The sequence below is a fragment of the Nipponia nippon genome, unplaced genomic scaffold, assembly GCF_047370975.1.
Source record: "Nipponia nippon isolate SJK-2023a ecotype South Korea unplaced genomic scaffold, ASM4737097v1 scaffold_7, whole genome shotgun sequence".
NCBI classification, from domain to species: domain Eukaryota; kingdom Metazoa; phylum Chordata; class Aves; order Pelecaniformes; family Threskiornithidae; genus Nipponia; species Nipponia nippon.
Genome location: NW_028262391.1, coordinates 29,847,109 through 29,854,175, shown reverse-complemented (window position 1 = coordinate 29,854,175; position 7,067 = coordinate 29,847,109).

Below are 7,067 nucleotides of genomic sequence, written 5' to 3'. Positions count from 1 at the left end.
GGCATGCAGCAGGCTTGCTAACTTGGGCGTTTTAAGCCACACAGTGAACATATATACCAGGCAGTCTTGCAGGTGACAAAATGTAAGCAGAAGTCCACCTCGGAGGACTAAAACTTGCCTTCTTGAGGTGAGAACTGTCCTGAATGATGGCTGTTTGCTTAGCTGAAACCAGCGGTGAGCATTTGTGTTCATTGAAAGGCTTAAACATGGCACCGCAGTCAGTGTGTTAGATTCCCCGTTTGTTTTACTCACAGGAAAGAAATAAAACTTCATCATCCTTATTCCATAATAAACTGAATCCTTGCACACAGCACGAGGGTTCATCTTGCACAGCTACACGCCTGTGCGAAGGTGGGCAGGCTTGCCCTGAGAGGATTTCACTGCACAGGCAGCTTATTACAACTGGGGAACACCTGAGAGCTAAAGCTCGTAAAGTTGCCACGTTGATCCCATGGCAGACTTCCCTAAAAGGCTTAATCCTCTGCCTTCATGAAAGAACACTCATGTTGGCAGCATGTGTAATACTAGCCAGTAGCAATGATTTTCTGAGCAGTTGCCTTTTTTTCAGTCTGAAACAGTTACTAGAAAACGTGTTCCTTGGGGAGTATCGGAGCTCTACAGCTGTTACACATGCAGGTAAAGTATTAGAGATGAAAAAAAAAAAAAAACAACCTTTCTCCAGATTACATTTGCTTTAGGCTTTTATATTTAAAAACGAAACAAAACAAAACCCTTCAACAAAGATGTAGAAATGCAAGCACTGTCCTCTTTAAAGCCTTTGTATATACATACATCCACACCCACGCACTTTTTTTTTTCTTGGCAAATGGGGCTGTGTAAGAACACACACAGTGGGATGGGAGACATTCATTAATTGTGTTTTGTGCGCCTGTGTGCATGCAAGCGGTTCTTTGAAAGTGCGAGGGGCTGGGTGAGAGGTGTTAGAGCCACATGAAACGGCTGCAGCTTCGGGGCAGAGCCAGCCTCAGGCTTCTTTCCAGTTTTGTTTTTTTTTTTTTGCTCAAGCTGTATCATGAGTGGAAGGTGGTGTGCTGCCTTCAAGATGAAATGGTGAAAGCTCTGCGTCTCTGGAAGATCCTTGCTTTTCTCCTGAAGTTGCATCTTGGTGAGGATGCTGTGTATGTTTTACCCCTGAGAATCGAAAGGAGAAACACCCTCTCTGTCAGCACAGACCCGAAATGTCTGTCTCCAGTGCCAGCCGTGCTGCTGATACTGGGATTGTCTCAGATGTGGGATCGGTGCAGCTTTTGGGAGGTAGCTCCAGAAAGTGGCTCGAAGCAGCAGCCTTCCCTGCCCCGTGGCGTGGGGTGAGGGCTGCGCGTGCTGGCTGAGCAGCGTTGGGCCGGGGGCAGCAACAGGACATGCAGGTATGGGCGTGGGAGGTCCCTGTGCTGCCCAGGCAAGAAGTGGCACTGGTTACCTGCCCCATGTTGTGTCTCTCTTAAATTTCCCTGACTCGGTGGAAGAAGAAAATTACTCTGCCTTTCAGCAAGCTCAGGGGCTGGGAGGAGTGCGAGGTGAGGGATGCTGAGGGTCTAGCTGCCAGTTGGTGGGATGGTTGGTGGTGGCATGGCGAGGGGGAAGGTGTGGTGATCTGGAGAATTCCTCCAGCCTCTGAAGGTCTGGTTGGGATGAGCTACCCTCCCCATGTGCTGCCTCAACAGCAAGGTGGCCGAGCCCCTGCACCAGCCCCGCTGAGGGCTGTGGTGTCGTCTCTCGTGCAGCCGGGTCCCACCCATGTCACAAGCACCAAAAGCACCGTCAGGGTCACGCAGGCAGCTACAGCCGTGCAAGGCTGCCTGGTGCTGTAGGGATGAAACGCAGCGCTGGGGAGGAGGGAATTGCTGGAGCCACTTAATGCTTGGTGGTCCTGCATAATGTGCTTGTTGCTCTCGTGGTCCCCCAGGAGCACGGGGTGGCTGGGAGACCAGTGCCTTCTCCAGTGATCTTCCTGCCTGTCCCAGCCCTGCCAGATCCTAGTCCTGCCTTGGCTGCCAACCCCTCTCCCAGGGCGGGTGCTGTAAGAGCCAGAGGAGAACCAGCCAGGTGGCTTTTGAAAGCAGCTCGCACCTCCTGAGATGTGACCTAGCAGCAGTTAAGATTATGGGGTATGTTAATATATAATTAATGGTAATGATACGGACAGTGGGTTATTACAGGGTAGCTGCCGGTGTTAACAGCGTGTGCATGAGCTCTTGGGGAGCGATTTGCAAGCGAGTCTGTCTAGTCATGTCATTCCTGAAGGGCGTGGGGGAAGATGAGCCAAGTCCTAGACTGAGTCCCCTTCCTCCATGTGTGGGGCACCAGCTGGCCTCGGATCACCAGGGCAGGGCTCTCCGGGGGCACTTCGATGTGTTTAACCAGGGGATGCGGGAAGAAGTCAGGCCTGTGCAGCGGAGGTAGCGGCTGTGACTCTGCGCTGCTGTCACGGCTCTGAAAGGAGCAGGGTCACCCTGGCCGGAGGGGCTGCAGGGGACGGCCGGGAGGGCGGGTTCACAGGGCTGTGGAGTGAAGGTGAATGTACCCGCTGTGGCCGCCCATCTGGGTGCCACAGGGAGGTGGGTTCAAAGCAGCAAAGATGCAGGATGCAACATGCCAGGGGGGCGGGGGGCACCCGTGCGCTTAGATGCTGGGCCCAGCACAGGGAGGCTCTCCGCCCACAGCTGGGCTGGGAGTTTTGCCCCCAGACAGTTTTTCCCACACCAAAACGGTTTGGCAAATTGAACCCAAATTGGGGCTGGCGTGACAATGTAGGTGAATTGGGGTTTCTTTGCTGAGTCTGTCTGGGGCGGGTTCGCGCAGGCTCCTCTCCTGGTGTTCTGCTTCGCCAGGATCCCTGTCTTCCTCTACCAGACCAGTCAACACATCGATCCCCCCGAGCTTGGTCAAGGGCAGCCATTAGGTGGGGGCGGGATCTCGCTCTTTGGGCAGGTGTGTTTGAAGGGCAAGAGAGATGCCCTCCGAGCTGACAGTGAACTGCAGAGCTGATCACCAGGGTTTTACGTCTTGCACGGCTTCCCCTCGCCATTTATCCCTTCGGGAGCTAGGAAATGGTGGAACATGGGGCAGCGACCAAGCTGGGGGAGTTTGCTCTGATGCAATGTTTGAGGGCCTCATTAAGGTCTTAGGGCTCTATATGAAACTTGATTTTATGAAAACATCAGTATTGTTGCTGAAGCCACTTGCCCAAACTGTCCCTGTGCAGTCTTGCTTTTAGCATTTGATGCTCTGCAGCATCCGTCCTTTTAACACTCAGTCAGTAACCAGGGGGCATCTGATTTCCCCTCCCACGGAGGGGCCCCTGCTGCCACCCTTGCCTGTCCCCTCCTGACTCTAATCCCTCCCCGCTCTTGCAAAGTACAATTAGGAGCAGCCTTGCAGTGGTTTCTGAAAGCCCAGGCTTCAAAGGTAGCGATCGCTGGGTGCTGTGGTGCTGGGCTGGGAGAGGATGGGCTGTAATCAGAGCCCTGCTCAGGGGGCAATCAAGGGGATGCTCGTCCTGCTCGTGCATGGTCCTGCTGTGTTACCTCCCGCTCCCTGGCATGAGGCCCTGCTGCCAGCAAAGGCTGCTCTCCTCGCCACGTGGACTGCACGGGACCGGCAAAGGGAAGGGCAAGCCAGGTTCCCTGGGGCAGCCTGCTCCATTCTTCCCTACCACTTTGAGCCGTGAGCTGGGATCGCCTCTTCCCCGCCATGGGGATTGTGCCTTGGTGGGTTATGGGAAGCTGGATGTCCCTGTGCCTGAGCATCTTAGGGATGCCTGACGGTGCTGGGGAGTGGGACAGGAGCTGTGGTGCATGGGGTAACCCTGCCGAGGATGCCGGCTCCACCTCTGTGCTAGCAGGGACCAGGCTCTAATGGTTGAGTGACAGGGGCCTGGGGACGGGGGCCATGTCCCCACCAGCATCTGCACAGCTCTGAGCGCAATGGGGCCACTGTGCCGCAGCCAGAGTGGCTGGGCAGCAGCACCGCACTGGAGGAACTGGCCCGAAGAAAGTCTTGGAAAACAATAGCAATTGTTCTCTGTCTTTGTTCCCTTCCCTCCCCGGATGTCAGAGGAGATGGAGCTGCGCTCGGCTGCCAGCGGGTGGGCAGAGCTAGCGTGACTGCCTGCGCTCCTGCCTTGGCACCCGGGGAGCCCGCCTCACGCGCCGCCTGCTCTGCCACCCACCAGCCTCCCTGCCAGCTCCTCCAGAGCCTAAGTCATCACTAATATAATAATAAAAGCTCTACATTGTCATATGGGTGAGCAATAAAATTGGCCTGTGATTCTCTTTGTCATGGGGCAAGAGGTTTTCTTATGGCTGCAGAGCAAAGTAGTGCTAAAGCTGCTGTTCTTTGGTGTAGGGCACTCGGCCTGCTGGTGATCCAGGCAGCACAGCCTGGCAGGAGGGAGGACCTGGCCCCAGCCCTGTATGCAGGCAGGGGATTTGCTGCCTGTGCTGGGGGAGCTGTGCTGGTGGAGGGGCTTGCAATGCCCACACCTTTTCCTATTGCCCTGGGGCAGTCCGAGATGGGCTTCAGCTGGGAGAGAGGGTGCTGGCCAGGTCCTAACTGGGGATCCATGGGATCATTTCTGGTCCAAGCAGTGCCGTGCATCCCCTTTTCTATCCCTGCTGGTCCTTGACGGGCCCAGGCGTGTGGGGGCAAGTCCCCAGGCTTCCATGCCATGGGTCTTTCTGCTGTTTACCACCATCTGCCTGCTGCAAGCTGGAGCTTGCGGTCACTGCCTGGATCAAAGGGCTACAAGGCAAAGGTGGAGGGTTTCCCACAGGGCTGCCAAGGGAGATTTGTCTCCACCTGGGGAGTGGCTGTCCCCATCCCAGGGCCAGCCCCGGGGCTCAGGTGTTACCCCAAGGCAGCCTTCTGAGAGATGTGGCACTTGGCACCGGGTTTGCACAGCCAAACCCTCCTACTTACAGTTCCCCATGCAGAGCCGTCAGGTTTGCATATTCAGCCTGGTGAACAAAACCCTACCCTTTCTGCTCTCTCTGCTTGCAGGCATGTGCTCTGCAAAACCCCAGGGTCTTTGGGCAAGTACCATTGCTGAAGAAGTGTAGAGCTGGGAGCAGGCTGGGGTGGGCATGGGGGCCTGGGGGCTTTCTAGCAGTAAGCATGAAATGGGAACATTGCCTCCTTCCTCTTGGCCTTAGCACCTCTATTTATTCCCTTTGCAGAGAGATCTTAGCTGAGCACAAAGGGAAGCAGGGCTTTCACATTGCAGATGGAGCAGAGAGTCCAGGTCGAGCTTCTGGGTCTCCTGCACTGCCTCCGGGTGACACGTTAGCCCCCCTGCTACTCTTTTGCCTTCGTGTATACGTAAGACCTACAGAAAGTACCCAGAGCACCATTTCCATAGTTTGCATGCTCATGGTTGCTTGGGTTTGATGCCCTCCATCCATATGGAGCCAGCTTGCTGGAAAGTGGTGATTGCAGAGAAAGGCTGGGAATCCTGTGGCTGCGGGGAGGTGGCTCAGCCCCTTGCAAGAGGTTTGGGTGCACTGGGAAGAGGTGGCAAAAAGAAAAAAGCCATTGTCACCGAGGGACAGGCAGCAGTGAAGGGCTGTGTGTCACGTGCAGGGGAGATGCGGCTGCTGGGCACTGCCTAGCCCCATCCTGAGCAGCTCTGGTGCAGAAGCATGGTCTTAAAGCCCGTCTCTTTGCTTGTACTGGCGAAAGTTAAGTGACTGCTTTTTGGAGCCCTTTCAAAGCCTGCCAGCTTGGCTGCCATGTGTCCTCCAAATGCGGGGCAGGATGCTTGGCTCACTCCCAGCTGCCTGGGAAGGGACCTGGGTTGCAGGTTGCCAGCCCTGCCTGCTGCCCGTGGCCAAAGCCAGGGGAGCCCTGCCAGGACGGCAGCTCCCGGCTCCTTCATTCCCTGGGGCCGTGGGGCTGGCAGCGCCGGGGAGGCGTGTGGGTGTGTAGACACGGAGGGCTCTGGGATGTGAGCAATGCTGGTGGTTCACCGCCACCCGGCAGGGATTGCTTCCGAAGGCAGCTCTGTGCCTGGGAAGCTGGCAGCAGGGCTTGCAGTGTTGGGGAGGCTTTGTGCTTTTTTGGTGGCTTTCCTAAAAATGGTGCCTTTTGCAATCCTCCCAGTCCTTCAACAAAACTTTTCCTGGCAGAACCCCTCCAAAACTTCTTGGAATTAAGTTTTCGAAAGGGTTAAAGACATTTACACTTCTTGTATGACACTGACAGGTTTCCTGCTGTGGAGATTTCTTGCGGGAACTCCACTTCATGTCGGTGGGTTGGGCTCGGGGGGCTGAATTGCCTCCAGGAAACACAGGGAAGATTTTCAGCCTAGAAGAAAGGGCAGAGGTGATGAGGGAGGAACCTCGGAAACTGCTGGGGATGGAGACCCCATCCCTTCCATCCCACCATCCCAGGGAAGGCATTGTTCCCAGTGCCCAACCTGAACTGTCTGTCTGCCATCTGGGGTGTTGCTTTGAGAATGATGTTCCCCCATCCCCTTTGTGACTGACCCCAAAGGGCTGATCCTCATGGGGCTGCTCACACAGGTGAGACCGGCTCTGTGTGCTCATCGTTCACCTCCAGCTCCATACCCGTGGATGTGTGTGTGGCCACACCTGCATGGTGGTCAGCTGGGCTTGGCTGGCTCCCCTGGCCCTGCTGGCACAGGCAGGAGGATGGACACGGTGCCGCCCGCTGCCGGCCAGAGCCCGTGCTGGGGACACACACGAGATGGGCAGTGCTGCATTTGTCTGTGCGTTATGCACAGGGTCCCTCAAAGCTTTTCCATGGCCGGTGTCTGTATGCACGCTGCGTTTTATGGTAGAAAGCTCTTGCAGATGTCAGGAATAAAGACTGAAATGAATAGGGCATAACAAGCCCTGAAACATGACTTTTTGTCTGCAAATAATAAGGAATGAGTTACAGTCTTGGAAGAGCAGGAACATTACTCTGTGTGCAGGGTCCAGCCTGTCCCTGGTGTTGATTAGGTGCCCTCCTCGCACTGTCCTTTGCATGGAAGCTCTGCTTGAAATGTATTGTCTACAGATGGGTTTCTCAACCTTTTCTAACGC